We start from the raw sequence: 13,295 nt of genomic DNA, 5'->3' as shown, positions 1-13,295 counted from the left end.
CTTCCCGTTCGGTCCATGCTGGAGCTCTTTTGCAATTCTAGGGCTCCATCAGGGTCACCTCTGCTGATGAGCTCTGCATAGTCACCTGCAGCTTGCCACGCTAGCCAAACAGGAAACTGAAATTCAAAAGTTCACTTTTCCTGTCAACCTGGCCAGTGCATCTGAGTTGAGAGTGCTGTCCAGAGTGGTCACAATGGATCGCTCTGGAATAGCTCATGGAAGCCAATACCATCTAATTGTGTCCACAGTACTCCAAATTCGACCTGGCAAGGCCGATTTCAGTGCTAATCCCCTTGTCGGGAGTGGAGTAAGAAAATCGATTTTAAGAGCCCTTTAAGTTGAAAAAAAGGGCTTCGTCGTGTGGACGGGTGCAGGGTTAAATCGATTTAATGCTGCTAAATTTGACCTCAACTCCTAGTGTAGACCAGGGCTAAGATTTTAATGATTCTACATCAGCCTCTCTCTCAACTTGATGTTACTCTCTAAACTGATGATGTAAGGGGAAATAGCATCATAGAGACTTCCCCGACTCCTTCCCCCACTCCCAAGTTTCTTGAAGTCCACTACAGAGTCTGTAGGCTTTGTTCAGCTTAGGAAAGGAAACACTGCCAATTAATTTCTTGTAGGTGCAGTTGAGTTTAAGTACTCAGAAAAATGGTCTCCTCCAACAGAATATCCTAGGCCCTAGATTTCCCCCACTCCCTTCTTTTGAAGGGAGCAACTGTGTAGATAAGACAATACATGATTGCATTCATCATTACTCTCATTAAGGTAAAACTTGACCTGTTGGTAGCCTTTTTACAGATCCTATCAAACACTATCACTACAAGTCGAAGGGGTAAAATGCCTTAATCTTAACTGTGGTATCAAAGATCTAAAATCACTAATATAAAACCGACTGATCAAATAAAAGTAGTCAGAAATTCTTCCTTTATTTGAGAAACTTTTGATAATTTTCTGCAAAGGAGACATGATTTGTTCTCTGTCCAGCCTGCTGTGAAACTGTGGGAACCCTCTAATTCTGAAATAATTTCTGTCTACTCAGTGCTAGGTCTTGCCAGGGCTGAGACCCGGCACCTCTACACTTCCAGTTCATAGCCCTGGTACCTCTCTTCTTGCCATGTCAATTATAAAAGTAAAAAACATTGCTTGAGCCCCAGCACACCTTTCATTACCATTTAAACACTGTACCTACTAGAAGAGCACGAACTAGTTACTTGTCTCTGAAAGACCCTTTATTAGAATAGATCAGATATCTGAATCCTTGAGTGCAAGGTCCATTATAGGGACTATTTGCAGCTTCTCTCCAGCCTTCTCGTCCATGGGAAAATGCCAAAGAAAATGCCTGATCAGAAGCAGACTATTCTGAACATTAAGTGTGCATGCACGTCTGTGTGTGGGAAAGCAATACAAAGCATACTGAAGGGCGCATTTCTCTTCACTCAAATAGTTCCATTAAAATCCATGTGACTCTTTGTAGAATAAGGTTCTACCAAAACATGAAGGCTGACAGAATCTGGCCCATAGCAAGCTGCGAAACTTCATTGTGTATTGGGTAGTTGCTTTCTTCTTAATTGTAGTATGTTTGTTCTCCTTGCAGATGACCTGCACTTTCAGCAACTTCCTGAGACAGAAATAGAATTAAGACTGAGCTGAAAAGACATTTTGGGAAGAATGAATTAAGTACAATAATTGTCAAAGTGACTATTGATTGTTTCTTCCTGAGTGACATGCTTCAAGGCTGGGAACATGCCAAACAGAATTACTTAGGAGCTCAAACTCCCTAAGTAACAAACAAAAACCCAAACCCCCATTCTTTAAGAGCTGAGAAAGTTCAAGCTAAAAAATAGGCAAAAGCAGCAAGTGAAAAGAGTGGAGAGTGGTAGCAGTTACATTGTAAGAAAATCTGAAGTGTGGTATTGGGGAGGGGGAAATCAAAACATGATATAATCTTGGATATTACCTTCTACATACACACATAGCATTATTTATATTATGGACTAGAGTAACATACAAGTCATCCAATTTTTCTGTTTACTTAATTTCTAGAGAGAGTTTCATAATTGGTTTGAGAGAATTACCCAGGAGGAATGTGGATAATTAAGTTATCTATGCAAAACCAACTTTAAAAAGTAATTTTAAATTAAAATTGAGGCAAGATAGTAGGTGGGCAAATGTCTTCTAGCATATATTTTTGCCACTGTTCTTTGTTGAAGTCCTCCACGTGGGGACACTGAACAAATTCAACATATCATTGCTAATGAAATGAGGAGTGATGGATAGAAATACCTAACACTATAGAATATAAATATTTAGAACTGACTGCTCCTATAAAACACATTGTATTGATTGTTTGTCTTGCCTGGTTGCCATTTAAATCTCCTGTGAACTACTATAATTTGTTTAAATTATCAGACAAATTAATGGGAGAAAAACTGCATCAGATATTCATGCATTAGAGATCAATGTTCCTTCTTTAAGGAGAGAAAAGATTTGATTTATATACATAATACAGTCATTTTCAGGTGTACAAAGGAATTTACATACAAATAATGAAATCATAATGAACCAACAAATCAATTCATTAAAAATATATTTTTAAATAAAATTTTTAAATTACTTTGGTGATTAAAAAAAGGAAAGTAACAGTTTAAGTTTAATGTCAACCTTTGTCATCAGAATCAGACCACTATACCCTTATTTTTGTTTGAGGCATGTAATCCAGAAGGTGACCTCTGCTGTATATCACACATACTATAATTTTAGTGAAATGAGTCCTAATGCCTTTTTTTCCCTTTTTGTAATTACTTTGAATCACTTACTGAATATTTAAGATTCAACACAAAATGCAGTAAGCTGAGTCTGCTGTCATCTAGTGAAATGAGTCATTTGACTAAAGATTCTTTTGAGTATTGCTTTTTCCAGGAAGAAATCAATCTCTCTCCTCAAAAATTAAAAACAGAGACGGCATCCCAGAGAAAATGGAAGGTATCAATTTGCATGCTGCTGGCATGCATCTGCTAACCCTTCACAAGGAAAGAGTATGATAAAAACAAACACCATTTGAAAAAAGGTCCTAACGCGTCTCTTATGTGCTTGTGGCTATAACCAACAAACCTTCCATCAACTGAGGGATCAATATTTTAATATCATTCAGAGTTCATTAACTGAATTACCACCTTCAAGTACTCCTTAATAACTTATAAAAAGGGCATTAACACTGTTATCTTTACCAATCAAAGAGGAGTTTGGAATATGCTGTCCAAAAACCTCACTAGGATATACCTTCTATATTTTCCATTTTCTTCCAACTTTTAATCCTATAGCCTTTTAATGAGCATTAATCCCCACAATACCCCAATTCTTGTAGCACATCTTCCTTATAAACTTACATCAAATAATAGGACAGATGGATTATGTGTAGATGCAGATAAATGTAGGGGAAGTGATTTTTCATGAGAAGCTAAATATACTGAATACTCTCCAACAGTATAGAGTTCAAGATGTACCTGCATAAAACTAGGAAATCCAGACTATCAGGTTTAAATTCTCCTCCAGCTAGTCACATGATCATTTTAAATGCTTCAAGGAGTAAATTGACTGACAATTGTTATACTTTCAAAACAAAATTTATTCTAGAGATTTTAGGTTCCTTTAGTTCAAAGATTAAGTGGTTTTCAAATCCCAGACTGGAATTAGGCTGCCATTCCCAAAAGTTATCAGTGCACTAGGGAAAAGGGTTGCAAGTATTGTGACAAAATTCCAAGCCTGTATTGGTGGGTCCTGTGCTTCCAGGCAGATTCAGTGGCCTCAGAAGCTCCCTAAGGCCCCAATGTGCCTTCCTTTCACAGTGTAGCGGCAAGGGTCACAGCCTATTGAGTTACTTTCATCACAGGCCAGTATGGGAGATAGGAAGGGGAAATACCCCACAGCCTTTGTTGCTCTGTAGCACTCAGTAGGCACAGTTCAGACTCCTGACTGGACCGAGGCCTGCTTCCCCTCTAAAGGGGATCTCTGTAGAGCATGGGGGAGGGGGAAAAACCTGGGCCCACCCTCTACTCCAGGTTCCAGCCCAGGGACCCTAATGGTAGCAGTTGTTGGCAGATTTCTCTTCACCCCTGAAGCTGCTTTGATTCCCTGGGCCACTTCCCCGTGGTCCCCTTTTTCCTAGCTTCACCCTTACCTTAGGATACAGCAATGCTTCCTCTCCTCCAGCTCCTTTCACCTAAGCTTCCCCTAGGGGGACTGGAAAGGAGAGCTTTCAAGCAGTATGAGCAAGACCTTGAATGGTTCCAGCTGTCTCCCTTAGTCTAATGGCCTTAACTGACCCTTTGCCAGTTAATTGGGGTCAGGTGCCAGCATTAGCCTAAAAACCTTAACTGGTTAATTGGCATCAGGTGTCTTGATTGGCCTGGAGTAGTCTTTGTTTGGCTATCCAGGGAACAGGGACCTGCTCATTCTGAGGCTGATATACCTGCCTTCTATTACTCTCTTATATCCTTCTGGTCCGTCTGTCACAGTAGATAATGGGTAAGAGACAGATCAACTTTAAAAAGAGGTGAGGGGGAAAAGCTGCATTTGGGGGTGAGATGAAACTGTATGTTGGTCTTAATGCACAAAAGAAAATTTGGATAGTTAGTTCTGAATGCACTGGACTAATGGTGTGAAATGAAGTACAGACTAAACTGAGACAAGGTGTGTCATGTAATATCTGTTATTGGCCAATTTCTGTTAGTGAGCAAGACAAATTATCACGCTTACACAGAACACTTCTTCAGGTCTCTGAAGACTGGCTCTACGTAAGCTCAAACTCTTGTCTCTCTCACCAACAGAAGTTGGTTCGTTCTCGTTCTCTCTCTCTCTCTCTCTCTCTCTCTCGAATCAACACAGCTACAACACTGCACATGTATAGACTAGTTGCCATTTGATAAATTCAAGGAGTTACTGCAAATGACACGTTTTGTTTATTTTAGTCTCACAAACAAAACTTTTTTTAGCCATTTATGTGTTACATATTTACACATCATAGTTTTCCCTTTAAATAAAAATAGGGCAACAAGAACCCTTCATTTGTAAGCCATTTTTTTTAATCAATGTGTCTAAAGGAGAAAGATGCCTTGTTGCTTTGGGTATATAAAATTGTAGCACACTGCTGGGGATACCCAAAGCGTGAGCCACTGTGTTACACCTCTGCCTCAGCAAGACTGAGTTTTGCTGGCAATTAGACTGTGTGTCAGCTCCCTGCCACACAAGTCTGTCTTCCTCACCAACAAACTCTTCAAGGATATCCCAGCCCAAACCTCATGTAGCATTCCAGCCCATGAGCACCTCAGATATTTCTGTGCAGTGCACGGCTCCCACCTGTAAATAAAGAGTGAATATATTAAGTTTTCTTCTGTGATTGTAATAATCTTTGCACAAAATATGCCTTATGAGGAAGTATTTGAAAAATAACTTGCTGTTCAATATTATGATGAAACGTTTGTAGCAACATTATGCATAAACTTATGAACTACCCCAGTATGATGTTATTAGCACATTGACTAGGCAAAAATTGTTAAACAGCTCCATCCTAAGCAAAGGAATATGTTTTTGCCTCAATTGACATACAAATAGTAAACAGAGTCCTTGAGACAGTCTTTGTTCAAGATAGTTTCTTTTACCCACAGTCCCCTTTCCATCTTTTTACTGGCCAGGATCCTTCACAGAGATCAAATCATTTGATTTGTCTCCTAAGGTGTCTTTATAAGGTGGAGTCTGGTCACTGTTCCTTACATCCTCAAAGGGTTCCTTTTGTCTAATGCTATGTCTACACTACCACCTATGTCACCAACTTAGGTCTCTCAAGGGTGTGAATATTGCACTCCCATGAGTGACTTAGGTTACAACAACATAAGTGCGAGTGTGAATAGCTCACACCAATCTATGCCACTCATGGGGGTGGTTTTTTTAAGCCAACAGGAGAGCTCTCTCCTGTCTACATAGAGTGTCTTCAAGAGACAGGCTGCAGCAGCACAGCTGTATTGATACAGCACAGAATATGTAGACATGGCCTAAGTCAGGAAGGCCTCCTGAGGATACTGGGGAGCCATGTTAATTCTCTGTCTCTCAAGTTCCAGACTAGGATAACCCCAGATGGTTTAGCTCTTGTTCTGGAAAGACTGATTTATTTGATAAACATTGTCATACACATGTACAAGATAGTCCTTAGCTGGCCTTCTCAACCAGCTTGGAGATTCTTATGGCAACTTAATGACAAGTATGTTCAGTCAACATTTATGGTATCTCTCTTTGGTGGTAAAATTTATGGTACATAGGATGCAAATTCTCTCAGAGAAAGTGATGTATTTATTTCTATCTAGACAACCGTTTTTTTTCTGTTTTGATAAGATAGTGACTACAACTAAACAGAGATAAGGACTGTTTTTTTCTAAAATCCTTTCAAATATTCTCAACATTGTATCTATTGTGATCAATTCAGTAATTAATCTATCGCTGTACACAAATCTCTAACAAACAAGTGACTAAGTCCTACTTCAACATTTTCAGCCTTCTCAGTAACTTGAAGCTATTATTGCAGTCTCTCTCAAGTATACCTTGTGAGCAGCAGGATAAAAACAACACTATTACATCTCAGTTATTTGTTCCAGTTCAAAGAAAAAATCAAGTTCAACTGTTTCGAGGCTTCAAGAAACAACTCACGATTGAGTTTGTAACTTTAATCAAAAACACACATCATCAAAGAATTTGGCGCTTTGAGAATTCCAGCAGAAAATATCAAATGCAGTCAATAAGCACCGCAATGGAGCTAGTGATCATGGCATTTATTTTTGCGTTAATAAGTACATATCCATGAAAAAACTGTTGCACCACCATAGCATAGGCCTATAACATTTTGCAGAGAACTCTTTTGGATTTCACTGATAACAGAGGTCTGTGCATCTTTTCTTCATTACAGTGCTGTGATAAACAACTCATCCTGCTGCCAGGTGTGGAGATCCCCAGATTGTTCATTTTCTGACATGATTCTGAAGTGTTTGGAAAAGAACTGAGTGGCTGCCATTCTTTTCAAGTTCTGAAGAATCCAGACACACTGCATATTATCATCACTCTGTGAAGACAGATCTCTGAAAGAAGATCGGGGGGGGGGGGGAGGGTGTTTATATGCATGTGCTAAAGTGTAAAGGTTATGATGGAACCCTATATTTAAATACATATAAATAGCAACAAAGCAGAGAAGTCTAAGAAACCAGTAGATTTTGTTCTTCATAGCTTGTGTTTAAAAGTTATACATAACATAGTGCTTCAGCAGTTCCCTGCTCCATTAGACCTGTATTGACAAGCAGACTGTATTTCACAGGAAAATTGAGGTCACAAGGTAAAGAATATTTGGAGAAAGCTCTTCTTGTTGTCCAGTTTGCAGTCATCTCAAAATACTGTGCCTTGATGTCCGCAGACCATTGCCACTTTGATGAGGATTTGTACATGCTCATGATTTGTTTCCAGGGATCTTCCTGTTGCTGAGGAAGTACTAGTACATTCTCTGAAACGGTTTGCCAAGATTCTAGGAGACTGTGTATACATTTCTCAGTGGAATTCAGACAAGGTTTCTTTTAGTGCCTGCCTCTGCTGGGTGGTTTTATACCCTTAGTGAGTCTAGCCAGAACATAACTTTGGAACCTGCCTTGCTTGGGCTAAAAATGTCCATGGTAGTATTGACAGCCAATAAGAAAACTTGTCTGTCTGGGAACTGAATGGGATGGATTTTAGGATAGAGCATATGCCAGTGATGGGGAAGAATCTTCTTGGCATCTTCAATACAAAGGCAAATGCAACTGAACACAGTGAAGATGAAAGAGAAACGCTACTTACTAGTATGCTAGTAACGCTATGCTACTTACTAGTTTAATGCAAGATTCTACACTGTTACCTGATTTATGGATTACATATTAATTATACTGATTGTGTAAGAATTCCCAGTTAACCCACTAAGGTTTGACAGGGTCTTACCCCACGCTAGCCCAGCAAGGTACACTGAGATTGTATAGAACTTGTATCTGTTGTAGGAGCAGCAGTGATCTGTATGACTATGTTATGTATAACCTGTATGCTTAAAAGGTCTACGACACTTTCCCTCCCACACCCCCTTTTGTCTCCTCTCCTTCTTTGAATACCTGTGAAGTGGCTTTCCCCATCCCCGTCATCCCACTCCCTCCTGGAATGCTTGTGAGATGAATGGGCTGCTTGAACAGCTGGAAAATCAGAAGAGCTCCCAGGTAGACAATGTGTCTGGGACTCTAATTAGGTAGCGCTCACATACCCAATGCACTGGCTGAGGTGGAGTGTGACCAACCAGACACGGCCAAGTCATCTCTAGTCACAGGCCATGAGGAGCAGGTACTTAAAAGGGGAAGGGGCCACGTGCTCAGGAGTGCACTCAAGCTTGTAAATTCCGTGAAGGCCCTTCACCTGGATTGCCTGACCAGTGGTTCATCGCGTTGCATTGCATCGTGCCTCGGGAAGACTTACCTTCATCGCACCATCCATCACTGTGCTGTGGGACACTTACCTTGAAGGATCCTGACATCTCCAGTGCCATGCCTGTCCTGGGAGCATGAGTATGAGAGAGAGTGTGTGACACCCTCTGACCCCCGCTTCTTTTGAGCTTAGCTATCAGTATAATAAATGTGATGGTTTCTGCCAAACTCTGGTGGGTCATTAGTCCTCTCTAAGCTTACTAGCTGGCCCAATTTTGGGTACCATTAATGGTGGAGAATGCAGGCAGTTTAGTGAAGGATTTGACCCAAGAGTAGGAGTCCCCTGGTGCCCCCCGGTAGTCTCTTGAGTGGGGCCAGTTCAAGCCTGTGTGAAGAAGTGGTAGCTAGCAACCCACTGCAGGGAGAAAAGGAAGCCACTGTTGAGGAGAAGGAAAAGGCCAAGCAGCCTGAGCAAGAAGACACCCCCCCTTGGGGAGCGGCGCCACCACTTGTGGTGTTGTTGGAATAGCTCCAAAAGAAAGGGGCAGACCCATGAATGCCAGGGGCAGTTCCACCTGGGAATAAAATTCATGAGTTGGAGAAGGAATGGGATATGTGAAAGGCACAGGTTCTGACTGTGGAAGTAGAGAATGCTGCTCTGAGCCAGGCAGTTACCTGTCTGTAAGATCTGGTCCTGGAGAAGTCCGCCCGGGAGAACAGGGTCCGGGGGGCTTATTCAGCCTGGGTCACTGCTGTTGGGGTGAAAGCCTGGGGGGGAACCATATGATGATTTGGATGGGGATATCTGGTATGATCCAGATCCCCTGGATTCAGACCCCCAGATGGCCGGACCCCAGACACCGTGTTGCGGCGGTCCGGAGGGTGGTCCAAAACAATGGGCCTGCGCAAGGCAGCTCCAAGTACCGGACACACTGGGGCAGAGACCTAGTTGACTCTTGCACAAACAATAGAGTTGGCAAAAATCCTGGAGGGAAAACGTGGACACCTCAAAGGAGCAGGGTCTGCCGCGGTGGGAGCACTGTGCTAATTTGTTACTAAGCTTCTATCTTTCCGCCTCCGAACTGGAACATCAGGACAGCTGGTGTCAGCTGAAGAGTTACAGAAATACCATGGTTATAGTGTTGCGACAAAGTCTGTGTTCAGTGTTCTGTGTTCTGTGTTGCATGTTCTGTGTCTGTCTCTGGTGAGTGTCCTGTGCTAGCATTGGGTCCAGAGAGACAGAGGATACTACACTAGACAAGGTAAATGCTTTTTCCTCTCTCTACTTCCCCCATCTCCAACCAAATTATCAATCACATCCACCTCTGTCCAAAAGACTTTGGTCCCCAATATATGAGATTTATTTTTTGTTAAGTTCTCTAACAATCATTTTGTTGTTAAGTTTTGTTATTGACACATTTGTATAGTTAGTTACATTTTCTTGTATTGTTAATTCCACTTTACAGCTGTGGTACTTCTACAAATTTTATATGTTGTGTGTACTGTGACAAAGTTCCTGCTCTACCTTGGTGGGTCTTGCGCTTATTGGCAGATTTGCTCACCTTGGAGCTTCACGGCAGCCCTCAGCTTGGCCGTTTTTCTGAACCCACAGTCCAGGTCGACTCCTCCTGTGTCTGACCAGGAGTTGGGAGGATTTTGGGGGGAACCCGGGTCTGCCCTCTATTCCGGGTTCCAGCCCAAGGCCCTGTGGTATGCAGCTGTTTAGAGAGTGTCTCCTGGAACAGCTGTGCAACAGCTACAATTCCCTGGGCTACTTCCCCATGGCCTCCTCCCAACACCTTCTTTATCCTCACCATAGGACCTTCCTCCTGGAGTCTGATGATGCTTGTGACTCCTCAGTCCTCCAGCAGTCTGCGTTCTCACTCTCAGCTCCTATTGCCTCTTGTTCCCCGTTCCGCACATGCACACCACAAACTGAAGTGAGCTCCTTTTTAAAACCCAGGTGCCCTGATTAGCCTGCCTTAATTGATTCTAGCAGCTTCTTGATTGGCTGCAGATGTTCTAATCAGCCTGTCTTAATTGTCTCCAGAAAGTTCCGATTGTTCTGGAACCTTCCCTATTCCTTTACCCAGGGAAAGAGACCTACTTAGCCTGGGGCTAATATCTGCCTTCTGTTACTCTCCTATAGCCATCTGGCCCGACCCCGTCACAGTACTTAAGGGTTAGGGTTCACCTTTATTGTTTGATGGCTATTGCAGCATCGAACTTGGGCCTCATTTTGTTTCTCAGTGTACCCAATTATTGTAATGGTGATGGTTTTACTGGATTCCCAATTATTAGGATTGTGATTATTTGCATTTGTGTTTGTTATAACTGGTGTTTAGTCAAGTGTAATGGTTTTAGTTATATTCACCTGGTTACGATTGTTTGGTTTGTTTGCAACACATCACCTGTGCCCTCCAATGACAACAACTACTGTAACCATCATAGATCAAGGTGCGGAGTGTTGTAGGAGCAGCAGTGATCTTTATGTTCTGTATGACTATGCTACGTAAAACCTGTATGCTCAAAAGGTCTGCGACACTTTCCCTCCCCTGCCCCCTTTTGTCTCCTCTCCCTCTTTGAATACCTGTGAAGTGGCTTTCCCCCTTCCCCTCCCTCCTGGAATGCTTGTGGGATGAATGGGCTGCTTGAACAGCTGGAAGATCAGAAGAGCTCCCAGGTAGACAAGGTGTCTGGGACTCTAATTAGGCAGAGCTCACACACCCAATGCATGGACACTGCCTGAGGTGGAGTGTGACCAACCAGATGCAGCCAAGTCATCTCTAGTCGCAGGCCATGAGGAGCAGGTCCTTAAAAGGGGAAGGGGCCACATGCTCAGGAGTGCACTCACAAGCTTGTACCTTCCATGAAGGGGCTTTGCCCAGATCACCTGGCCAGTGGTTCATCGTGTTGCATTCCATTGTGCCTCAGGAAGGCTTACCTTCATTGCACTATCCATCGCTATACTGTGGGACACTTACCTTGAAGGATCCTGACATCTCCAGTGCTGTGCCTGTCCTGGGAGCATGAGTATGTGAGTGTGAGTGTCACACCCCCTGACCCCTCCACCGACATAGCTACTGCCACTCGTTGGGGTGGTTTAATTATGCCGGCAGGAGAGCTTTCTCTCCCACTGGCATAGAGCAGGAAAGAGCATAGAGCAACTACACAGGAGACATTACAGCAGTGCAGCTGAATGCATCCGATGAAGTGAGCTGTAGCTCACGAAAGCTTATGCTCAAATAAATTTGTTAAGTCTCCAAGTTGCCACAAGTACTCCTTTTCTTTTAGCGGTACAACTGTGAGGTCCGGAGCATAGACATAGTCTTAGTCATCATTTCAAGAGTAGAACTTAGTTTCAGGGTGATAGGAGTTATTAAAAATTACTGCTTTGATTTGTCTGTGGAAGTGTTGTGCATTGTCTTTGCTCCTCTTTCTCACCCAATTCCCCCTCCTTGTTCTCTCCCTCACCTTTTGATCACATTAACTCAGACTTTACAGACAGAAGGGACTATCACGATCATCTAGTCTGATCTCCTACACATTGCAGGAGACAGAATCTCTCTCTCTCTCTCACACACACTTCCCCTGTCCTGCCCCACTCATGTAATAAACCAATAACCTCTGGCTGAGTTACTGAAGTCCTTAAATCATGATCTAAAGTCTTCAAGTTACAAAAAATCCATTTACTCAAGTTCAAACCAACAAGTGACCATGCTATACAGGAAGGCAAGATACCCAGGGTCTCTGCCAACCCGCAAGCTAACACTCAAAAGGATGGGTCTAACAAACCTCTTAAATATTTCATTTAATTTGTTTAAATATATATCCCAGGTCAAGATATCTGGTTAAATCAGTCAAAAACTTAGTCTTTTTGTTAAGACACCAACATGAGCCAGTTAGAAAGTCAGACAGTCCTAAATTCTGACCCCAGGTCTCTCATTCACTTTCTATGTGCCATCACTAAGTCACTTCTCTGCCTCAGTTTCCCCTTATATAAAAAGAAGATACCACCACAGAGGACTTGGGTGCATTAGTTCATTCTTACAGTGATTTAAGATGACAATTGTTAAGATAGCCTGTAAGCGTTCAGACTCACCCAACGGCGCCTCCTGCTGGTAGTCATCAGGAATTAACTCATCCAGCCACCAAAGCACCCTCTGCAGGCCGGTGTTCCACCTTATCGCCAGCCCCCTGTGTCTCTTTCTCTGGTGTGCTACCCCCTGGCAGTACCCCCACACTCTCAGGTTCTAGGTCTCTCCACCCAGGGGAACCCCCCCCTAACCCCACCTCACCTCAGTCTGGGCTACTGCCAGCCCCCACTTAGCCCCTTGTATCAGGGCAGACTGCAGTGTATACATCACTCATCACAGGCAAGGGGGTTTTGGACCTGCTGACTCCACCTACCAATGGGCTCTCCCTCTGCAACCCTGCACCTATTCAGCCTGTAGTCAGGCCTGCAGCCTGAGGCTTTCCAGGCCGGAGCTCCCAGCTCCTCTGTCCCTTCCCCAACCCTGTTCCAATCTAGGTGTCCTGCTCAGCACCTTACAGCCACACCCTTCTCCCTCTGCAGAGAAAGAGAGTCTGACTAGACTCCTTGCTCACAGCCTCTTATAGGGGCCAGCTGGGCCTGATTGAACTGGCCACAGCTGCAGCTGCTCCCTTAATTAGCCTGGGCTATTCCCCACAGCCCCAGCCCTCTCTCAGGTCTGGCCTCAGCCCTGTCAGGGCCGGAGCAGGTAACCACCCAGCTACATGGCCCCACATTTGCTCTTTTTAAATGTCATCGTAAAATGTATTCTCTCAAAGTATTTT

At 43.2% G+C, this 13,295-nt stretch overlaps 1 long non-coding RNA gene across 1 annotated transcript; it reads right to left on the bottom strand.

Annotated features, from left to right (window-relative positions):
* Positions 1–337: 337 nt before the first annotated feature.
* On the bottom strand, positions 338–12,715 carry LOC122461002. The gene is made up of 3 exons (XR_006282684.1): positions 12,580–12,715; positions 5,268–5,361; positions 338–1,624 (listed from the first exon to the last, which is right to left on the bottom strand). It is a non-coding gene; the product is annotated as an uncharacterized LOC122461002 (long non-coding RNA).
* Between the last annotated feature and the right edge of the window lie 580 nt (positions 12,716–13,295).

Source organism: Dermochelys coriacea, chromosome 7, assembly GCF_009764565.3.
Source record: "Dermochelys coriacea isolate rDerCor1 chromosome 7, rDerCor1.pri.v4, whole genome shotgun sequence".
Taxonomy (NCBI): domain Eukaryota; kingdom Metazoa; phylum Chordata; order Testudines; family Dermochelyidae; genus Dermochelys; species Dermochelys coriacea.
The sequence above is the reverse complement of the archived record's forward strand: the minus strand, read 5'-3'. Positions and strand labels throughout refer to the sequence as shown.